Source organism: Cynocephalus volans, chromosome 6 (assembly GCF_027409185.1).
Source record: "Cynocephalus volans isolate mCynVol1 chromosome 6, mCynVol1.pri, whole genome shotgun sequence".
NCBI lineage: Eukaryota > Metazoa > Chordata > Mammalia > Dermoptera > Cynocephalidae > Cynocephalus > Cynocephalus volans.
The window spans coordinates 159,476,373-159,500,986 of NC_084465.1; the positions used below are offsets into that span (position 1 = coordinate 159,476,373).

General features: G+C 36.0%; 1 pseudogene; it reads left to right on the forward strand.

Annotated features, from left to right (window-relative positions):
• The first annotated feature begins 319 nt into the window (after positions 1-319).
• LOC134381112 (putative aspartate aminotransferase, cytoplasmic 2) overlaps positions 320-24,614 on the forward strand; it is a 29,378-nt pseudogene continuing 5,083 nt past the window's right edge.

Consider the following 24,614-nt stretch of genomic DNA (forward strand, 5'->3'; position numbering starts at 1 on the left):
TTGTATGTGAGAGGAACATGAGTTTTGGGGGGCCAGGGGTGGAATGATGGAGTTTGGATGTGTTGTCCCCTCCAAAACTCATGTGGAAATTTGATCTCCAATGTGGCAGTGTTGGAAACTGATTGAGTCATGGGGGCAGATCCCTCATGAATGGATTAATGCTCTCCCTGGGGGAGGGGGGATTAATGGGTGAGTTCTCGCTCTATTAGTTCCCATGAGAGCTCGTTGTTTAAAAAGACCCTGGCACCTTCTCTCCCTCTCTTGCTTCCTCTCGCCCTGTGATTTGCTTGTACCCTCCAGCTGCCTGCCACTTTCCGCCATGAGTAGAAGTAGCCTGAAGCCCGTGCCATATGCTGCTGTCCCAGAATCGTAAGCCATTAAATAAACCTCTTTCCTTTATAAATTACCCAGTCTCAGGTATTTCTGTTATAGAAACACAAAACGGACTAAAACAGTAAACTAATATATTTTGTACATTTTTTGTTACAATTTCTAGGAAAAATTGTCTTCTGAAAATTTGGATATCACAGCCCACTGGGCTGGTGGAGAAGGGTTGTAAGCTAGGATGTTCATATTTCGAAGACACTTTCAAATTATAACTCCTGTTACATGTGTGCAGTTTATTCAAGACTGCCGTGCATATGGTGGACAAATTAAGTCCTTACTTGAAACATCTAGTCTATCTAGATATTTAGAAGTGCCTGGTGTATGTTAAATGTAGAGGTGGTAAAATATCACTTTGTAAATATCTTTTTGCTAAAATTCATAGAAAACACTGTCTTTGGGGAATGGAATTGTTAAAAACGACCTCTGTGAGCAGTACAGTGCCATTCAGTGGTTTGGAGGAGTTGGGTGGGGAGGAATAGCAAAATGTAATATGCTAGTGTGTTCATACTTGGACATCTTCAGACATCATTTTCCTGTACGTTTTGTTTTGCTATATGTATAATAGACAAATGAGTTCTAATTTTGCAACATCTACTCTCTAGATGTTAAAAAGTTGCCAGTGTATAACAGAGTAGTTAGTAAAATTAGCACATTTTGTACACTTTGCATTTAGAATAATAGGACATCTTGTCCTCTGTAAATGACTTTTGGATGTGAATTTGTTAAACCATCTCGAAGCATTGCACATGCCTCTATTTGTCCACTGAGTTGAAAGCAGAGAGAAGGAAGTGAAGAGGGAATGGTTCAAGGTAAAAATGGTCATATTTAGAAGATGCATCAGGTTATAACCATTGTTATGTGTGTGCAATTTTATTTGATATTGCTGTGTACACAGTGGACACGTTCTTATATGAGTATCTAGTCTTTTTAGATATTTAGAAGTGTTTGATGTATTTAAAAGTAGAAATAGTAGAATAACACTTTGTGTAAATAGCTTTTAAAAACTAATGGGAAAATTGTGTTTGGAAATAGAATTGTTAAGCCATCTCTATGAACAGTATACTCTCTGTATACTTGTGCACTGGATTGACAGAGATAGGAAGGAAGAAATTGCAAAAGGTGTTTTGCTAGTACATAATGGAAAATTTCAGCTTATCCATTGCCCTATATGTTGTGTGCATTTCATTTAACTTTGCTGTACTGTGTAAAATAATGATGGACTAATGAGTCCTAATTTTATAATATCTAGTCACTGGATATTAAAGAGGTTGCCAATGTATGACAAAAGTAGAGTTAGTAAACTAGCACACTTTGTACACTTTGTATTACAGTTCATAGAAAGGCTGTCTTCTGAAAAGGATTTTTTTGCTTTTAAAGGTAGTTTATTATATATACATGTGGGGTACAAAGTTGATTTTCAGTAGTTGTGTACAATGTGTGATGGTCAGATCAGGATTATTAGCGTAGTCATCATTACAGTATGCAGTCGTTCTTTGTGTCCATTAACCAATTTCTCATTAATCCCCCTCCCTCTCGCCTCCCCTCCACTTTTCCACCTCTAGTAACCACAGTTCCTTTCTCTCCTAAAAATTCAATGTATTGTGAATGTTGTTACTTTCTCTCTCTCTATTGTTTATTTGTTTATTTATGGATTAAGCTCCCACTTAGAGTAAGAACATGTGGTATATGTCTTTCTGTACCTGGGTTGTTTCACTTAGGATAATTTTCTTCAGGCTCATCCATGTTGCTGCAAATGGCAAAATGTCATTCTTTTTTATGGCTGAGTGGTATTCCATTGTGAGTATATACCACCTTTTCCTTATCCAGCCACCCACTGATGTACATTTAGGTTGGTTCCATAACCTGGTTATTGCAAATAGAGCTGCAGTAAACATGGGAGTGTAGGTATTCCTTCAACATGTTGATTTCCAATCCTCTGGATATATCGTTAGTAGTGGGATTGCTGGATCGTATGGTAGTTCCATCTGTAGTTGTTTGAGGAACCCGTACACTGTTCTCCATAATGGCTGTGTTAATTTACAGTCCCACCAAGAGTGCAGAAGATGTTCCCCTTTCTCCACATCCTCACCAGCATTTGTTATTCTCTGTCTTTTTTATAATAGTCAGACTGACTCGGGTGAGGTGATACCTCAAAGCGGTTTTATTTGCATTTTGCTAATGATTAGTGGTGTTGAGCATTTTTTTATGTACCTGTTGGCCATTTGTATGTCCTCCTTTGAGAAATGTCTATTCAACTCCTTTGCCCATTTTTAAATTGGATTATTTGGTTTTTTGCTGTAAAGTTGTTTCAGCTCTTTTTATATTCTGGATATTAATCCCTTGTTGGATGCATAGTTTGCAAATATATTCTCCCATTCCGTAGGTTGTCTTGAAAAGGACTTTTGGAAGTGAAATTGTAATATCACATCTAAGTGACACATCTTTCTATACTCATTCACCTGGTTGGTGGTGGAGAGAAGGAGCTAAAAGAAATGAAGAATTCTAGGCCAGAATGTTTTTACTTAGAAGACACTTCCAGATATAACCATTGTTATATGTGTACAGTAATGTGTATAGTGGACAAACTTAAGTCCTTATTTCTAGATGTTTTAAAAAAGTGCTCAGCATATGTTAAAAGTAGAGGGCTAAAGTAACATCCTTTCAGTATTTTTTATCACTTCATAGCAGTGGTTGCAGTTTGGTAATGGGATTGTTAAACTTGATGTCTTGGAGAGTACGGTGACTATTTACTGGGTTGGGGGTGGGGAGGGAGGGGAGGAAGTATGCAGAGAGGAGGGTTCTGTGCTGTGAGTTAGATTAGTTCAGATTGTCTAACCATTGCTCTGAATGTGCTTAATATTAGTTAGTATTGTGGCGTATTAAATGATCCTCTAAATTAATTCTTTCCTCTACTATCCTTTTCTATTTTGCTTTATGTTTGTTCTACCTCCCGGGAAATTCTTTTAATGTTACACTCCAACCCTTATTTGATGTTTTTAGTTCAGCTGCCATAATTTTAAGTTTCTTGAGTTTTTTTCTTGTTTTCTCTTATATCATAATGTCTGTTCTGTTTCATGAATTCAGTGTCATCTTTTATTTGACCAAAGTTATTAATGAAAGATTTTAAAAGTTTTATTGTGTTCTCTTCATCACTTCTGTTTCCCCTAAATCCTGTTCTCCTGGTATTTGCTTGTTTGGATCTGTCTGTAGTGTAGCGGCCTTTCTCCAATAACAGGGGATGCCTGGTGGTCTATTCCCAAGCAAAAGGGAGAGACTGACAGTGCAGCGGAGTGTCTGGGAGGACAGCCAGGGCTGGCCAATTTGGGGGCTTTGCCACAGGATGATCAAGTGGCAGTCTTTTTTTGGAAGACACCTGATATCAGAATTTGGAGAAATTTTCTCTACAGTCTTTTGGTATTTTCTTAGTGAATAACCTGCTTTTGGGCAGCCAGGAGAGTTAGGGGTAGGACATGAACCTTATGGCCAGAAAGAGTCTAGGAACAGTTGAAGGATTTCATTGTTCAGTATGCAGATATAACTTTAACCCTCCCATCCCCCCTTCTTTCCTCTCTCTCTCTCTTTTTCCTTCTTTCTCTCAATTTTTTCCTTTGTTCCCTTTTCTTAGCTCAGCATGTCACCTGTCATCTGTGTCTGGTGTCCATGCCTGGAGCTGCTACCCTTTGATGTCTACATAAACCTATCGGACTTTGCTTCTTCTACTGTCAATCGCCTGCCACTCCATGTGCTCCTCCTCTCCAAAAGTAACTGTCCAGTTCCTTTGTCTGTCAATGTTCCCTTTCCTGTTTTCTTCATTGTTGTAGATTTCATTATTAGTGTATTTCATCATTCTGTTCCTCTGATTTTAGTGAGGTCTCAGGAGGAAGAGGAGATGAAAAGAATTACTCCATCATGTGGAATTGAAAGTCCTCCACTGCAGACTTCGTATGTAGTCTGCTCCTAATTTCTGGTTAGAAAAGGAAATAGTTATCGTATCCATTATTAAAACTATGTCTACATGATTCCAATATAATTTTCAAAATAGTCTGTGGTTATATTCAGTACAATATGAAATGTTTTACTTCAGCATAATTATTTACTGAAGAAGTACTTGATCATTACAATATTTTCACAAGACAGATATGAACAATATTAAGAAAACTAATATGACTGATTATTTTCCCCTCACGATAGCTAATGCAATTTGATTGGTTGATCGCAATCTTTTCTGGAAAAATTTTTCCTGTATTTAAATATATAAATAAAAATTTGGTTGTTAGTCAGCAATTTTTTTCTGGGAAATTTACTTTCTACATTTAAAAGATATACACTTAAAATTCTTAGCTTTGTCTTATGCAAAATCAAATATTTTAATTTTATTTACTTATTAATAGTTTTTATGTACTTATGAGGATTCTTCAGAAAATAGAGGGTGTACTCTTCTGGGATCTAAGAGAATCTCATGAAGGGCCTATTGGCAGAGGTGTGGGCAGGGCTAAGGGAACTGACAGAGCAGAGCCAGGGACCAAGAACCAGCGAGAGCGGCTGAAGACAAGGCGCCGCGAATGCTGGGAGGGAGGGGAGGCAGAAATAACTTCTCCCTCTTGGCACTTCTCTCTTCTTGCTCTCTGGCCTTCACCTGTTGACCACACCCAACCAGAAGCAGGAGGAGGAGGACATCTGGGCGATGCAGAGGTCAGGCCCTGAGGCCCGCAGCTAGAGAAGGACAGAGAGGGAGCAGGGCAGGGAGACAGAGGAGCAGAATTAGCTGGCACAATGCAAAATCGCTGACGTGGGCTTCACTTGAAGAGAATTCGAAATTATTTGGTAACCACAGGACTTAGGATAATGGTATCTCTCATTCCAGGTTTTTGATTCAGTATTCTCTTTACGTTTAGACATGCCATACCTTGAAAAGAACCTATATTTACACATTTAAGATTTTCTAAAGAGATATGGAAATTATCATATCTACACAAATGAGGTAAAACAAATGTTTACACTTTCTTTAAACACTTTCTCTGTATAGTGTTAACAGTGTAATTTAAAATTTAAGGGAAAATCCAATTCTCAAATCTATAACAATGCTAACTTTCCCCTCCAATTTTGCTGACTTCTTTGTGCTTTAAAATGTATGCTTTGAAATTTGAAATTTAATGAGCTCTTAGTAAAATCTTAGTATTAATTTTCTTTTACTACCTATGAAAGATGGCATTTAAACAAAGTCTTAAGCATAGTTAATAAAAATTCACTTTATTATTAATTTTTACTTTGATTTCATTGAGCTCTTTTGGGGTTAATCTTTTGGCTCTTACACATGCAGAACCCCTCTGAGTTCAATGGGTGTTATGTGCATGGAAGAACTTGAGGACTGAGCCTTTGGTTTATTTCTCTACTACTCACTTGAATTGCCTCTGTTTGATTTTCAAAGGCTGGTTTCCCGGATCTCCGTTCGTTTGTGCACTGCTCCCTCTCTTTCCCTTTGAAAATTTGGACAATTCATACTGCTGCCCCCTATTTGGTTTCCAGAAGTTCTGGTCTATGTAGCATTGTTGCTTAGCAACAGGTTAGTTAACCAGCTCTTCCTCTGTATGGTGCACTACAAAAGAGCTGACAAGCACCTCCACAAACTCTTATTTATCAAACGAATATAAAGTTATGCTTTATTACTGAGGGACTGTACAGTTTTGTCTGTCTTTAAACTGCAGGATAGAAAATGTATGGTTTTTTTTTTCTCCATGTTTAAGTTTTTTACTCTTCAAATGTAATACAATTCTTCAGCTAAAACAGGAATAATAAGATAAAATGGTTTCAGAAAGAACAAGAGAAAAATATTGCTTATTGATTTTTAAATGTATGTTTTAAAATCAAATATTTCTTTTTTTTTTTTTTTTTTTCGTGACCGGCACTCAGCCAGTGAGTGCACGGATCCGAACCCGCGGCAGGAGCGTTGCCGCGCTCCCAGCGCAGCACTCTACCGAGTGCGCCACGGGCTCGGCCCTAAAATCAAATATTTCTTATTAAAGTTTGCATTCTTGTTTGATTTGATTTTTAAAACAATCCTTTTGCTTAAAAAGATTCCTTTTAATGAAATAAGATATATTTTTTCCTCCTAAATTTAAATAAAAGCAAATAGATACAATTTTTTTAAAAAGGTAATTTTGAGCAGATTCACATAAATAGTGTTTGGAATAGAGAGTGTTAACAAAATAATCATGTATGTTATATAAATTTAAATATATAGTGGAAGCCAATTTGAGATGCACAAATGCAGTACTATGACACTTTAAGAAATCAAAACCTTAAAAAAAAATCTTTAAGAAGTTCTAAAGGCAAATTCTATTGAACTGGTGAGCAAATACAGCTAAGGTGAAGTTGGTAGTTTCTCACTAAATAATAAAGAACCATAATATTGCAAATTCTTTACCTGCCAAACAAATTGTTCTAAAAATCCCTTTACCTAGGGAAGGAGATAAAGTATGTTTAGGTCACTTGGGAAAAAAACACTTGATTACCTAAAAACAAAAACAGGAAACAAACAAACAAACAAACCTCAAACTTAAATTTTATAAGATTTTTAAAGTTTTGGGACTTCTTGTGTTGGCTAAGACAGAGTAAGCACACGACAGCTTATCCCTCCCACTCATCAAAACTAAAAAATTTAGGCAAAATTAAACATCAACTTCCTGAGGACGTTGAAAAGTAAATAATGACAGGCAAATGGGAAAGGGGAGAGTGTCAAAACTTGAAGAAGCAATACAGGAACGTGTTTCCCAGTTTTCTGTTCTCTTAATCCTCCCAGCTTTGACATAAAGACAGTCCCAGGCAAGGAACTTCCAGTCGACCTGTGCAGCAAAAACTCCAAGAAAAACCCTGTCTTTCTAGCCAGAGGACCAGGAAAGGAGCCTCTGTGAGCTTAAGAATGCAGGGGAAATCCCTGTTTGTTTGTTTTTTCTCTCTCTCCTTCTTCTTTCCCAGCCCTGCTGTAAGGAAGACCCCAGTCAAGGTATTATGAAAAGGCAGGATGGGCAAACAAAAACTCCAAGAAATTCCTGTGGGCCAAGCAGTGTGTGTTGCTGAATCCTAGAGCAGAAGAGCTAGAGCAAGAGAATTCCTAATTCTGTGTATGAACTGACGTTAAGTCCTCGGCTAGGCCTAAACCACACATGCATAGACAGATCCGAAGAAGTAAACAAAGGTTTTGGAGTTTGAGCTGCCACTAGATCCACCACCACAGGAGAGACAGAATGTGCAGTCTGAACCTAACTGGGTTCATTGTCTGCTTAAATCAATATTCTCCAGGAGATTTTAACAGATGCAGAGTCTCATAACATGATATTCAAAATGTCCAAGATATAATTCAAAACCACTGGACACTCAAGGACCCAGGGAAATGTGACCTATTCACAAGGGGAAAGATAATCAACACATGCCAATCCAAAAATGACTCAGATATTGGATCATCAGACAAAAACTTAAGGCAACTATTATAACCAGGCACTTAAAATGAACAGAAAAATAGAAGTTCTTGACAGAGACATAGAAGCCATAAAGATTCCAAATGGGAATTTTAGAACTGAAAAATATAATATTTGAAATTTAAAAATGTAATGGATGGGCTTAATAGCAGAATGGAAATAACAAAAGAAGGAGTCAATGAATTAAAGACAGATCAAGAGAAATTAACCAATTGGAGGAATAGTGAGATGGTGTATATTATTGAGTATAATAATTATTCTGATTTGAGCATCACATATTGCTCATGAGTATTGGTATTAAACTTTGTACCCTACAGATATGTATAGTCATGTTACAATAAAAAAGTTTTTTATGGTGCTGGAATAACTGATATCCATATGCAGGAGAATGAAACTAGACCCATACCTCTCACCATATACTAAAATCAACTCAAAATGGATTAATGATTTAAATATACACCCTGAAACAATAAAACTTAAAGAAAACATAGGAGAAACACTTCAGGAAATAGGACTGGACGCAGACTTCATGAATATGACCCCAAAAGCACGGGAAACCAAAGGAAAAATAAACAAATGGGATTATATCAAACTAAAAAGCTTCTGCACAGCAAAAGAAACAATTAACAGAGTTAAAAGACAACCAACAGAGTGGGAGAAAATATTTGCAAAATATACATCTGACAAAGGATTAATATCCAGACTATATAAGGAACTCAAACAACTTTACAAGAAAAAAACAAGCAACCCAATTAAAAAATGGGCAAAAGAGCTAAGTAGGCATTTCTCTAAGGAAGATATACAAATGGCCAACAGACATATGAAAAAATGCTCCACATCACTCAGCATCCGGGAAATGCAAATCAAAACCACACTGAGATACCATCTAACCCCAGTTAGGATGGCTAAAATCCAAAAGACCCTGAACGATAAATGCTGGCGAGGTTACGGAGAAAAAGGAACTCTCATACATTGTTGGTGGGACTGCAAAATGGTGCAGCCTCTATGGAAAATGGTATGGAGGTTCCTCAAACAATTGCAGATAGATCTACCATATGACCCAGCTATCCCACTGCTGGGAATATACCCAGAGGAATGGAAATCATCAAGTCAAAGGTATACCTGTTCCCCAATGTTCATCGCAGCACTCTTTACAATAGCCAAGAGTTGGAACTAGCCCAAATGTCCATCATCAGATGAGGGGATACGGAAAATGTGGTACATCTACACAATGGAATACTACTCAGCTATAAAAACGAATGAAATACTGCCATTTGCAGTATTTCATGGATGGACCTTGAGAGAATTATATTAAGTGAAACAAGTCAGGCACAGAAAGAGAAATAACACATGTTCTCACTTATTGGTGGGAGATAAAAATTAATATATAAATTCACACACACACACACACACACACACACACACACACACACACACACACACACACACAAAAAAAAAAAAAAAAAAAACCGGGGTGGGGAGAAGATATAACAACCACAATTACTTGAAGTTGATACGACAAGCAAACAGAGGGGACATTGGTGGCGGGGAGGGGGGAGGGAGGAGGTAGGGAGGTTTTGGTGAGGGGCAACAATAATCAGCCACAATGTATATCGACAAAATAAAATTAAAAAAATAAAAAATAAAATAAAATTTAAAAAGTTTTAAAAAAAATGAACAGAACTGTAGGAACCTCTGATACAATATCAGATAATTTCATAATTTTGTCATTGGAGTCCCAGAGAGAAGAAAGAAATTGGTGCACACACAAAAAATGTTTAAAGAAATAATTGCTGAAAACCTCCTGAATTTGGCAAATAACATAAACTTACACATTCAAGAAACTCCAAACATTCAGCAACATCCAAACACGATGCCCAGCATATCATAACCAAACTGCTAAAGGCCAAAGATTTAAAAATCTTGAAAGCAGTCAGAGAAAAACAACAATTTGATACAGGAAACAACAATTTGAATTATGAGTAATTGCGGATATCTAATCAAAAATCATGTAGGCCAGAATGCAGCGGAATTGTGTCTTAGTCCGTTTTGTGTTGCTGTAACAGAATACCTGAGACTGGGTAATTTATTAAGAACAGAGGTTTATTTGGCTTATGATTCTGGAACAGCTGCATCTAGTGCGGGCCTCAGGCTGCTTCTACTCATAGCAGAAAATGGCAGGCAGCCAGGGGCTACAAGGAGATCACATGGTGAGAGGAAGCAAGAGAGAGAGAGAGGGGGAGAGAGAGAGAGAGAGGGAGAAAGAGAGAGACGGAGGGAGAGAGGAGGTGCCAGGGTCTTTTAAACAATGAGCTCTCGTGGCAACTAAAAGAGAAAGCATTAATCCATTCATGAGGGATCCACTCCCATGACTCAAACAGCTCCCATCACTGCCACATTGGGGATCAGATTTCCACATGAGTTTTGGTGGAGATAACACATCCAAACTCTATCAAACCGTATCTTTAAAGTACTCGCAGAAAAGAAGCATCAACCCACAATTCTTAATCCAGTGAAAAGTCTTCAAGAATGTGTTGGTTCTAAAATATGTCTACAAATTCATTGGTGATCTTCCCATCAGAATTTAGATTCTAATTTCCCTCCCCTTGAGTGTGAGCGAGAATTACTAATTAAAGTCTAATGAATAAACTATGGCAGAAGTGACCTTGTGTGATTCTGAAATTTTAGTTACTATGGTTTAGGTGACACCAGTCCATTGATAACATGGCTTGAATTTGAGTTACCAGAGTATGTTAACTGTGTTTGCAAAAGGTACAAACTTTCTGCTAGCCCTCCAGCCCAAAATCACCATATAAATAACATGTGCATTGTGATCAGTGAGCAATCACCTCACTTCCAAAGCCTGCTAGTGATCAATCACTGCGCATCTGTGTCAGTTCACCACAGACAGCAAAGGGTGAGTTGTGTGGCTTCCTTGTCTCTCAGTTGTAAACCCACATGACATTTTACAAAAATAGATATTCAGATAGAAAATTGACCAACAAAGATAAAAGTGCAGGAAAGAAATGAAAACTGAAAGCACTGAAAGTGAAAGCTAGTCAAACATAAATGGGGTATGGAAGAATTAATTGACTGGGAATGTTGCCCTGGCTGCTATTCCAGAGACTCTCTGTGTTCAGCCAGAGGAACTCAGTGAAGGTGAGTTTGTCAAATAAACGAGGAAAGAGGTTGTCACGAAAAGGATAAAGTTGTCGCAGGGGAAGGAATGACAGCAAAAGCCTTCACATTACAGGAACTTGGACCTATACGAAATCGAAAGCACAAAGGATAAAATGTTGGAAGCTGATCCAAACTTAGAAGGGAGCATGACAAGTTGTTAAAACATAGAAAAGGTGCTTGCTCCATGTCATAAGGTATAGACTTAAGAAGAAGGCAAGCACTGTCCAAATGCCTCTTGATGAGTTTTTCATGAAGACGTCAAACTCTTTAATTCCCAGTGTTGCTAATGTTTTAAATTACAGTGTACAAAAATATTAATTTTACTGTGTTGTTCATTTCCTTAGACATTTATAACTGACAGTAACAGAGTTTTTAACATTGTTGACCTAATAAGAAACTGAGGCCAAATACATACAGCAAGGATTTATTGAGCCAATATGACGATTGCAACCAAGGAGACACATAGATCAGGCGCCCTGAAAATGTGTTCCAAAGAGGACCAGCAGAGCTTAATATTTTATAAGCACAAGAAGAGGGGAGGGTCAAAGGAGAGAGGAAGAGAGAGAAAGACAGCCCCATCTAATTACTTAATCAGTCTTTCTATTGGTTGTATAAGACATATAGATTTGGGATTGCTACTAGGTTACATCCTATATGCAGGGATCTAGGGTATGGGTAGTAATAAGTATTCTAGGTTGTGTTATGGCTCTCTGGTGCCATTGTGGCTAACTCTAAGTAAAATGGTCTTATGATAATGTTTTCTGAGACAGGTGGATGTAATTACTGACTTATCTCAGATCTCCAAGGGTACTATAATTTAGCTGACCTGGTTAGAGCAGATTCTTCCAGTTTCAGCATTAGGACAAAAATTTTAAAAAGCCACAAAAAATAATAATTTTACCCATTGGTTATTAAGATCACATGGCAGTTTTCAACTTGGAAAGTTATTTTTATGGTTCTGAACTACTGTGCAAAGCAAGGACTGTCTGTTTTATGTTGGGAGACTCTGTGTTCTGCTAAAATTCTCTGGAGAACATTTCTTTTTTTGTTTTATCAATCAACCCAGTTAGCCTTGCCTGCTGTCGGGCTCTGCCTCCCCTACATGCAGCACCGGGTGAGTACCACCTGTGTTTCTCCTCTCTGGGATTTCCACCCCCCAGACTCCCAGGTTCCCAGAGGGCCCCTTTTCCTCTGATTATTACCTGTCCACGCTGCCCCCTGATTTTGCCCAAAGGAACTGCCCTCAGGAAGAAAATAGAAAAAATAAACATGGATTCCCTACACATTCCTCAGACTACAGGGTGACTTTTTCCTACTTCCTCTGGCTGGAAAGACAGGTTTTCTCTTCCCGGGGGTAGAGTTCAATGTGCCACCACTGTGAGCACAGCAGTACTTCTCCATGACTAGGTCGTCTTTAGGTCAGGACTGAAAAAAAAAAAAAAAATTAAAAAAGGAAACGAAACAAAGCATGGATCACTGCCAAACTCTCCAGCTCACAGAGGCCCAATTTACCAGAAATTTTAAAGAACATTACAGACTATTTTCCCACCAGCATCATGTGAGAGTTCCAGTTCCTCCACATTCTCCTCAGCACTTGATAATGGATGTTCTTTAAATCTTAGCCTATTCTAATAGGGGTGTAGTGGTATCTCACTGTGGTTTTTTAAAAACAGCTTTATTTAGACAATTCACTATTTAAAGTGTACAATTCAATAGTTTTTGGTATATTGCAATATTAATTTTTTAAAACTGTGGTAAAATATGTTTAACATAAAATTTCCCCTTTAGTCATCTTTAGGTGTACAATTCAGTAGCTTTAATTACATTCACAGTGTTGTGCAACCATCACCACTATATAGTTTCCTAATTTTTATCATCTCAAACAGAAACTCTGTACAATTAGGAAATAACTCCCAATTCCCTGTTCCCACTTCCCCACCCTGCCCAGCACCTGGTAATCTCTGATATACTTTCTGCCTCTATGAATTTGCCTATTCTGGATATTTCATCCAAAGGGCATCATATAATATTTGTCCTTTTGTGTTTGGCTTATTTCACTTAGCACATTGTTTTCTAGTTTCATCTATGTTATAGTATGTATCAGAACTTCATTGCTTTTTAATGTCTAAATAATATTCCATTGTATGATATGCCACATTTTGTTTATCCATTCATCTGTTGATGGACACCTGGGTTGTTTCCACCTTTTGACTATTTAGAATAATGCTGCTATGAAGATGGTTGTATAAGTATCTGTTTGAGTCCCTGCTTTGAATTCCTTTGGGAATTCAATTTCCTAGAAGTGGAGTGCTCGGTCATATAGTGATTATATTTTGGGGTTTTTGAAGAAGTGAAGAATTTTTTGAAGAACTTTTCCAGAGTGTCTACGATATTTTATAATCTCACTGGCAATATATAAGTGTTCAAATTTCTCCGTATTCTTACCAATGCTTGTTATTTTCCATTGTTTTAATTGTAGCCACTCTAGTGTGTGTATCTTATTAGGGTTTTAAATTGCATTTCTCTAATGACTAAATTGCATTTCTCTAATTACATTTCTCTGTTGATTATCTTTTCCTGCTTATTGGCTATTTGCATATCCTCTCTGGAGAAATGTCTATTCAAATTCTTTACACACTTTTGAATTGGGTTGGGTTTTTGGTTGTTGTTGAGTTGTAAGAGCTTTTTATATATTCTGTATATTAATGCCTTATAGATATATGATTTGCAAATATAGTTCCCATTCTTTAGGTTGACTTATACTCTCCTGACAGAATCCTGTGATGCACAGAATTTTAAAATCTTGATAAAGTCTAATTTATCTATCTTTTCTTTTATTACCTGTGCTTTTGGTGTCATACTTAAGAAATCATTGCCTAATCCAAGGTCACCTATGTTTTCTTCTAAGAGTTTTATACTTTCAGTTCTTAAGTTTAGGTCTTTGTTCCATTTTGAATTAATTTTTGTATATGGTGGAAAGTAAGAGCCCAACTTCATTCTTTTGCATGTGGATATCCAGTTTATCCAGCACAATTTGTTGAAAAGACTGTCCTTTCCCGCATTGATAATCTTGTTCTCCTTGTCAAAAATCAATTGACCATATATGTAAGGTTTTATTTCTGGGTTCTCTATTCTATTCCATTGACCCATATGTCTAGTCTGATGCCATTACCACACTATTTTGATTACTGTAGCTTTGCAGTTAAGTTGTGAAGTAGAGAAGTATGAGTCCTCCAACTTTGTTCTTTTTCAAGATTGATATGGTTATCTGGGGTAACTTGAGATTCCATTTGAATTCAAGATAGCATTTTTTACTCCTGTAAAAATTGCTTTTGGGATTTTGATGCATAGATCACTTTGGGTAGTATTGTCATCTTAATATTATTAAGCCTTCCAATTCATGAACATAAAATGTGTTTCCATTTATTTGTATCTTTAATTTCTTCCAGCAATGTTTTGTAGTTACAAGTCTTTCATTTCCCAGATTCAATTTATTCCTAAGTATTTTATTCTTTTTGATGTTGTTATAAATGGATGTTATTGTAAATATTGTAGATATTTTAAAATATTTTTTTCAGGTTGTTCATTGCAAATGTACAGATATAAAACTGATTTTTTTTATGTTGATTTTGTATCCTGGAACTAACAATGTTTTTGTGAACTGATTAGGGTTTTCTACATATAAGATCAAGTCATCTGTGAATAAAGATAATTTTACTTCTTCCTTTCCAATTTGGATGCTTTTAATTTCTTTTTCTTGCCTGATTGCTCTAGCTAGGATTTCCAGGACTATATTGAATAAAAATGACAGGTGAACATCCTTGTGTTGTTTCTGATCTTAGAAGAAAAGCTTTCAGTTTTTTTCCCATTGAGTATGATATTAGCTGTGGGTTTTTCATATATGGCCTTTATCATAGATATATCCCTTTTATTCCTAGTTTATTGGGTGTTGTATTTTTAATCATGAGAGGTTGTTAAATTTTTTTTAGTGCTGTTCCTGAATCAATTGAGATAATCATGTGGTTTGTCCCCCCTTCATTTTATTAATGTAGTCCATTATGTTTACTGATTTTTCATGCTGAACCACCCTTGAACCACAGCAGGAATAAATCCCATCTGGTCATGATATATAATCTTTTTAATATGCGGTTGAATTACATTTGCTAATATTTTATTGAGGATTTTTGCATGTATATTCATAAGGGAAATTGTTCTGTAGTTTTCTTTCCTTGGAGTGTCTTTATCTGGCTTTGGAATCAGGATAATGTTGACCACAGAGAACGTGTTTGGAAGTATTCCTTCCTCTTCAACTTTTTAAAAGTTAAGAAAGGGTTGGTGTTAATTCTTCTTTAAGTGTTTGGAAGAATTTACCATTGAAGCTATCTAGTCTTGGGTTTCTCTTTGTTGGGAAGTTTTTGATTACTAAAACAGTCTTCTTACAAGTTACATGTTTATTCAGATTTTCTATTTCTTCTTGAGTCAATTTGGGTAGATTGTGTTCTGTGAATTTCTCCATTTCATTTAGTTTTATGCCAATTTGTTGGCATAAAAATGCTCATTGTTTTATCATACAATCCTTTTTATATTTGTAAAGTTAATAGTTATGTTCCCACTTTTATTTCTGATTTTAGTAACTTCAATCTTTTTTGCTTCTTGTTTAATCTTTGTCAATTTTGTTGATCTTTTTGAAGAACCAACTTTTGATTTTGTTGATTTTCTGTTTTTTCCACTCTCTATTTTACTTATATCTGCTCTAACCTTTGTTATTTTCTTTCTTCTACAAGCTTATGTTCAGTTTGCTTTTCTAACTTAAGGTGTACAGTTAGGTTATTGATTTGAGGTCTTTCTCTTTTTTTAATGTATGCATTTACTTCTATAAATTTGAATATTAGCACTGCTTCTCAGTATCTCGTAAGTTTTGGTATGTTGTGTCTTTGTTTCTATTTGTCTTGAGGTATTTTCTAATTTTCCTTGTGATTTTTTTTGACCTGGTTGTTTAAGAGTGTGTTAATTTCCACATATTTGTGAATTTTCCAGTTTTCCTTGTTATTCATTTCTAGTTTCATTCCATTGTGATCAGAAAAGGAACTTTGCATAATTTTAATCTTTTAAAATGTATTGAGACTTGTTTTGTAGCCTAATATGCAGTCTATTCTGGACAATGTTCCATGGGCACTTGAGAAGACTGTGTATACTGCTGTTGTTGGGTAGAGTGTTCTATATATGACTGTTATGACTAATTGGCTTATAGTGTTGTACAAGTCCTAGTTTCTTATTGATCATCTGTCTAGTTGTTTCAATCATTATTAAAAGCAGTGTATTGTAATCCAGCAATCCCACTGCTGGGTATATACCCAAGGAATGGAAATCATCATGTTGAAGTGATACCTACACTCCCATGTTTATCACAGATCTATTTACAATAGACAAGAGTTGGAACCAATCTAAATGTCCATCGATGGATGAGTGGATAAGGAAAATGTGGTATATATAAACAATGGGATACTACTCTGCCATGAAAAAGAATGAAATTCTGTCATTTGCAGAAACATGGATAAACTCAAAGAAAATTATGTTAAGTGAAATAAGCCAGGCACAGAAAGAGAAATATCATGTCCTCACTCATGAGTGGGAGTTAAAAAACTAAACAAATAAATAAAAAAAGAAAGAAAGAAAGATACAATGATCACAATAATTCATTGACCTTTCAAAAGGAAAGAATGGAACTGAGGTCACCATAGGTGGAAAAGGGGGAGAGGGGTTACTGAGAAATTGGTAAAGGGTCACAAAATATGATTACATTGTGTAATGTTGGATATACTCATTATCCTGATTTGAACATCATATATTGCACACAGGTATTGATATTCAATGCAGCCTCCCACAGATATGTACAATCAATTTTGTTTCAATAAATAAATAAATAAATAAATAAATTTTAAAAATGGTGTGTTGAAGTATCTAACTATTATTGTAGAACTACTTCTCCCTTTAATTCTGTCCATTTTTTCTTCATATATTTTGGGGATTTCTTTGTATGTGAAATACTACAATATCACTCAAAAGTAGACTGAAATAAGATAAAGATGTACACTATAACCCTAAAGCAACCACTAAAATAAACAATAAAAAGTAATAGTTACTAAAATGACAAAGGGGACTAAATAGAATCATGCAAAATACTCAATTGATCCAAACAAAGCAGAAGAAGAAAAAAAAAGGAACAATGAACATATGAGACAAATAGAAAACAAACCAAGATGACAGATTTATAATATTTATAATGGTTATATCTTCTGGTTGCATTGAGTCTTTTATCAATATATAATGTCTTTATTTGTTTCTGGCAACTTCTTTTTTTTTTTTTTTTGTCGTTTTTTCGTGACTGGCACTCAGCCAGTGAGTGCACTGGTCATTCTTATATAGGATCCGAACCCTCAGCGGGAGCGTCGCTGCGCTCCCAGCGCAGCGCTCTACCGAGTGCGCCACGGGCTCGGCCCTCTGGCAACTTCTTTTAAAAATTTAAAGTCTATTTTGTCTAACCAGAATAATATAGGGACTTCAGCTTACTTTTGGTTACTATGTGCATGAAATATAATTTTTCATCCTTTTACATTTAATGTCTTTGTGTACTGGTATCTAAAATGAATATCATGTAGAAAGTATCTGGATGGATTTTTTTTTTTTTATTCAAGCTTTCAAATCTGTGGGGTTTTTGGTTTTGTTTTGTTTTCCTCCCTCTTTCCCCCTCAAATCTGTGTTTTAATAGGAGACATTGATACATTTACATTTAATGTGATTACTGCTAAAGAAGAATTTACTTCTGCCATTTAGCTTTTTATTTTCTTTTTTCTTCTTTTTTTTTTGTGGTATGCAGAATGAAACCTTTGACCTTGTGTTACAAGGCTGTGCTCTAACCAACTGAGCTAAATGGTCATTCCCTAGCTATTTATTTTCTGAGTGTCTTAGATGGGTTTTGTTCCTCAATTCTTCTATCATTGCCTCTTTTTGTATTTTGTTAATTTTTTGTAGTGTTCTGTTTTGGTTCTATTCTATTTCCCTTCCTGTATATTTCTAGTTATTTTTTTACAGGTTACCTTGGAGATTACAATTAACATCTCAAACTTATAACAACCTAGTGTAAATGATACCTTCATAGTTCCAATAGTTTACACTTTGCTCCTATACATCTTTATTTCTCCCCTGTTGTGTTGTTATTGTCACAGATTATGTTCTTATACATTACAGACCTATTAACGTGTATTTATAATTATTGTTTTATGCATTTTTCATTTAATTAATATAGGAAAAAGAAAGAAGTTACAAACCAAACCTAAAGTACAATAATATTGTTTATATATTTACCTATGAAGTTACCTTTACTAGTGTTCTTTACTTTCATTTATGACTTAAAGTTGCTGTCTACTGTCCTTTCATTTCAGCCTGAAGGACTTCCTTTGGTATTTCCTATAGGGCACATGTACTGGTTATGACTTCCCTCAGTTTTTGTTTACCTGGTGTATTAGTTCATTTTGTGTTGCTTATAACAGAATACATGGAACTGGGTGATTTATAAAGAAAATGAAATTTATTGCTTACAGTTTTTGAGGCTGAGAAGTCTGAATTCCATCTGGTGGTGGTGACAGTGACCCAGGGGTCTCACATTGCAACATGGTGGAAGCAGAGAGAGCAGAGAGAAAGACAGACTCTCCTCTTCTTTTAAAGCTCTCAGAACCATGCCCCTGACCACCATTTTTAATCCATTCACTACTGCAAGGTCCTGCAACCCAATCACCTCTTCAAGACCCCACCTTACAATTACCGTAATAGGATTTCCCAATCTCTTTACAGTCACAGTGGGGGCTAAGTTCCTAATACATAAAACTTGGGGGACACAATTCAAGCTTCAGGGAGTTTTGGGGGGACATAAGTCAATCCACTACACCTGGGGATGTCTTAACTTTTCTTTCATTCTTGAAGTATACAAGGGTACTTCAAAAAAATTGTGAAAATTATAGAATTAAAAGATAATACAAATCTTTCTATGAACTTTCTGAAGACCCCTCATACTTTTGCTGGATATGGAATTCTTGGTTGAGGGTCCCTCCCCCACCCCCAGGACTTTAAGTATGTCATCCCACTGACTTCTGGCCTTCATAGTTTCGGGGGAAAATCAGTGGTAATCTTATTGAGGATTCCTTGTGTGTGATGAGTTGCTTCTTCTGCTTCAAGATCTTTTCTTTGTCTTTAGGTTTTGACAACTTGATAATAACATGTCTTGGTATAGGTCTCTTTGAGTTTAACTGGCTTAAAGTTGGTTGAGCTTCTTGGAAATATTCATGCCTTTCATTGGATATGTAAACTTTTTGGCTATTATTCCTTCAAATATTTTTTCTGTCCTTTTGCCTCTTTATTCTCCTTCTGGTATTTCTGTAATTCATATGTTGGTACACTTGATAGTGTTTCACAGGTCCCTCGGGATTTGATCATTTTCTGTATTCTTTTTCTTTCTACTCCTCAGACTCAGTAACTTCAATTGTCTGTTCTTAGCATGCTTCTTAATTTTTTGTTATAACTGGAGATTCTGAGTTGTGGTGACTCTGAAATTTTAATTCTCTTCCTCCTCAGGGATAACTGATTTTTGCTTATTGATGGCTGAAACCATCCATTTATGATGTTTCCAAACTATTTGGGGAAAGCATGTGTTCCTTGTTGTGTATAGTCACTGAAGTTTCTGTTCCATTGTGGTTTCCAGGCCAACCATTGGCCTAACAAAGATTTTCTTAAATTTCTGGCTCCCAAAAGAAGGAAAAACATGTACTTTCTCTTTAAATCCTCTCCTGGCCAGAAAGCCATTTCACCCTTTGGCTAACTTCTGAGCTGGTTCCTCAGTGATCAAAAGTTTTGCTTTTAATCTATTTGAGTCTTTTTATTTAAAGTTGGCTTCTTCATACAAAAAATAGCAGCATATGATTGGGTCATGCTTTTATTTATCCAGTATATTTCTGCTTTTTAATAAGGGTGTTTGGAACACTTACATTTTTATTTTTTAAAATTTAATTTTGAAAAAAATAATTTTGAAATAATAGGTTCACGGGAGGTTGCAAAAACAGTATAGAGAGGTCCCATTGTTTTAGCCCGTTTGTGTTGCTATAACAGAAATACCTGAGACTGGGTAATTTATAAAGAACAGATGTTTATTTGGCTTACAATTCTGGGACAGTTGCATCTGGCATGGGCCTCAGGCTGCTTCTACTCATGGTGGAAAGCAACAGGTAGCCAGCAGGTATAAGCAGATCACGTGGTGAGAGGAAGCAAGAGAGAGAGAGAAGAGGTGAGAGAGAAGAGATGCCAGGGTCTTTTAAACAACCAACTCTCACAGGAACTAATAGAGTGAGAACTCACTCATTACTCCCCCCACCTAGGGAGAGCACTAATCCATTCATGGGGGATCTGCCCTCATGACTCAAACTGTCATACTGGGGATCAGATTTCCACATGAGTTTTGGCAGGGACAACACATCCAAACTCTATCACCCATGTACCCTTCATCCAGTTTCCTCCATTGTTACATTTTACTTTCCTATAGTACAATATCAAAACCAGAAATAAAGTGTGTATATAGTCCTGATAATTTATCAGATTCATGTAACCACTACCATACAGAACCATTTCATCACCACAAAGATCTCCATTGTCTGCCCCTTTGCAGCCACACACACATCCCCTCCCCACCATCCCTAGCTCTTTGCAACCACGAATCTACTTTCCATATATATAATCTTCTCATTTCAAGAATGTTATATAATGGACTAATACGATATGTTGCCTTTTGAGATTGGCCTCTTTTTTCACTAAGCATAATTCTCCTGAGGTCCACTTAAGTTGCTGCATGTGTCAATAGTTCATTCCTTTTTATTGTTAAATGCATTCCATGGTATGAATATACGCTTTATTTAACCATTCACCTGCTGGAGGACATCTGGGTTGTTTTCAACTTTGGCTATTTAAAATGAAGTTGCCATGAACATTAACGTACAGGTGTTTATGTGAACATGAGTCTCATTTCTCTATAATAAACATCCAAAGGTACAATTGACAGTTTGTATGGTAGTTGCATATTTAGTTTTTAAATAAACAGCCATACTATTATGCAAAGTGCTGTACCATTTTACATTCCTAACAGCAATGTATGAGAGACTCACTTTCTCTGCATCCTTGCCAACTATGGTATTTTCACTATTTTTTATTTTGGCTGTTCTAAAAAGTGCATAGTGATATCTCAACATGGTCATAATTTGTATCTTTCTAATGGCTTGTGTTGTTGAACATCTTTTCATGTGTTTACTTGCTGTATATAGATACAGATATCTCTTCTTCAGTAAAATGCCTCTTCATATCTTTTGCCCATGTTCTAATTATATTGTTTGCTTTTTTACTGTTAGCTTGTGAGGGGTCTTTATATATTATATATACTAGGCACTTGTCATATACATGGTTTACAAATATTTTCTCCCACTGCATACTTGCTTTTCATCCTAACAACAGGATTTTTCATAGAGCAGGAGTTTTAGATTTTGATAAAATCCAATTTACTCATATTTTTCTTTTATGGACCATGCTTTTGGTGTAAAGTCTAAAAAAAATCTTTGCCTAGTCCTAGGTCCCAATGAGTTTCTCCTGTGTTTGTTTATTAAAGTTTTATAGTTTTTGTCTTACATTTAAGTCCATGACACATTTTGAATTAATTGTTGTGTAGCATTTGATGCTTAGGTCAAGGTTTATTTATGTATTTATTTAATTAGTTAGTTTACCTATGGATTATACACGTGTTCTAGCAACAATTGTTGAAAAAACTATCATTTCTACATTGAATTGCTTTTGCGCCTTTGTCAAAAACCAGTTGGTCATACTTGTGTGAGGCTATTTTGGGGTTCCCTATTTTGTTCAACCCATCTATGTCTTCCTGTTCCTTTACCAGCACCACACAGTTTTGATTACTGTGGCTTTATAATAAGTTTTGAAATGTGATAGACTGATTCTTCTCATTTTATGCCTCTCTTACAAAACTGTTAAGAGTTATTTTAGTTCCTTTGTACTTCCATATAAATTTTATGGTAATACAAAAATCTTACTTGGATTTTGATAGGAATTACACTAAACTTGTATATCAATTTAGGATAAATTAACGTCCTTACTGTGTTGTTTGTCGATCCATGAATGTCAAATATCTCTATTTAAATATGATTTTTATGATATTTTTCATCATGATTTTTTAGTTATCAGCATATAGGTTTTGTACATGTTATGTTGAATTTACACCTAAGTATTTTATTTTTGTGGGCAATTGTAAATAGCATTGTAGTTTTTTTTTATATCCACGTGTTCATTGCTAAGTATATGGAAATACAATTGATTCATGTATGTTGATTTTGTATTCTGTGACCTTGCTGAACTCACATTACTTTTGGGAGTCATTTTTCATTTGTTTTCTTTCTTTCTTCCTTCCTTCCTTCCTTCTTTCTTTTTTGTAGATTCCTTGGTATTTTCTGTTGTAGACAATTATGTTATCTACATATACATTCAATTTTATTTCTTCCTTTCCCATCTATGTGCCTTTCTTTCATTTCCTTTCTTTATTGTGCTGGCTAGAATTTCCAGTATTTTGCTGAATAGCAGTAGTGAGAATGAATGTCCTTGCTCTATTCTTCATCTTAGGGGAAAATCATTCAGTCTTTCACCATTAAGTACAATGTTAACTGCAGGTTTGTCTCTTTTTGTTTTTGCTTTTTTGGTAGATAATCTTGATGAAGTCAAGGAAATTCTCCCTCTCTTCCTATTTTTCTGAGTTTTTCCATGAATGGGGACTGAATTTTGTTGAATGTTTTTTCTGCAATCATATGATTTTTCTGTTTTTCTGTAATCATATGATTTTTCTTTTTTAGCCTGATTTTGATTTCCCAATATGGAACCAGGCTTGTATTCCTGGAATAAACCCCACTTGGTCATGGTGTATAATTCTTTTCTTATATTGCTGGTTTCTATTTGCTAATATTTTGTTAAGTATTTTCATGTCTATATTCATGAGGGATATTGATCTGTAGTTTCTTATTTTATACTGTGTTTGATTTTGGTATCAAGGTAATTCTGGGTCATAAAATTAATTAGTCACTCTGGGCTGCTATAACAAAGTATCATGGACTGGGTGGCATATAAACAACAGATATTTATTTCTTACAGTTCTGGAGGCTGGATGACTGAGATCAGGGTGCCAGCAAGGTTGGGGTCTGCTGAAGGCCCTTTTCTAGGTTCCACACTGCCAACATCTCATTATGTCCTCACATGGCAGAAAGGGAGCATGCTAGTTCTCTGGCCTCTTCTTATAAGGCACTAATCCCATTCCTAAGGTCTCCACCTTCATGACCTAATTACCTCCCAAAAGTCTGCTTCCAAATACCATCACATTGGGGATTATATTTTAACATATGAATTTTGGGGAGACACAAACACTCATTTCATAATAGGAAGTATTACCTCTTCTATGCTCTGGAAAAATTGGGTAGAATTGGTGTTAATTACTTTTTAAAAAATTTTTGGTGGAATTCTCTGGCTAAATCATCTGCATCTGCAGAATTCTTTTTTCAGGACTTTTAAAGTTATCCTCAATAGTTATTGGGCTATTAAAAGGATCTATTTCACATTGTGAGATGTGGGTTTGTGCTTCTCAAGAAGTTTGTACATTTTATCTAAGTTGTCAAATTTATGTCTGTGGAACTTTTGTGGTATTTCCTTCTTATCTTTTGGTTTCACATACTTTAAGCTCTATTTTCTTTTTCTTCTCCTTGTTTGGCTGTAGTGACACAAAGTTCATATCTGCTGTTTTAGCTCCTGAAAGGCCCCTAAAGCTCTGTTTTTTCTCCTCAATTTATTTGCGCTCCTTTGGTCAGTTTGTTATTTCTATTGTGCTATCTTCAAGTTCACTGATTCTTTTCTCTGTCTCCTTCATTTTGCTGTTGAGCCCACGCACTGAGTTTTTTGTTTTGGTTACTACATTTTTCAGTTCTAAAATTACCATATAGTTCTTCATATCTTCTATGCTTTGCTGAGATTGACTTTTTTCATTCAAGTTGAGATTTTTCTGGGTCTTGGTATGATGACTGATAGTTGATTAAAACCTGGATATTTTGGTCATTACATTACAAGACACAAGGTCTTATTTAAATATCTATCTTATCTGACCTCTTAAGACACTGCTCCATCAATGTTATACGTGGGGCTCTGCCTGGCTACTGCTATGTGGGGTGGAACTCCAGGTCTGCATTCAGCTTCCTTGTTAATAATAGGCAGGCATGGGAATTTCAGCACCCCACTAGGCTTCTATTGTAACCACCCTGACTACTGGGGGCAGGAATACATCATTACTGCTCCCCATATGGTCCCTACTGTCACAATACAGGGGTGGGCTCATTATCACTGAGTGGTGACTCTCCATTCGGCCTCCTCTGATACCAGCCCAGCATGGAAGGGAAGGGTTTCCTCATTACCACCGGGCTGAGGTGGAAATTCAGGTTC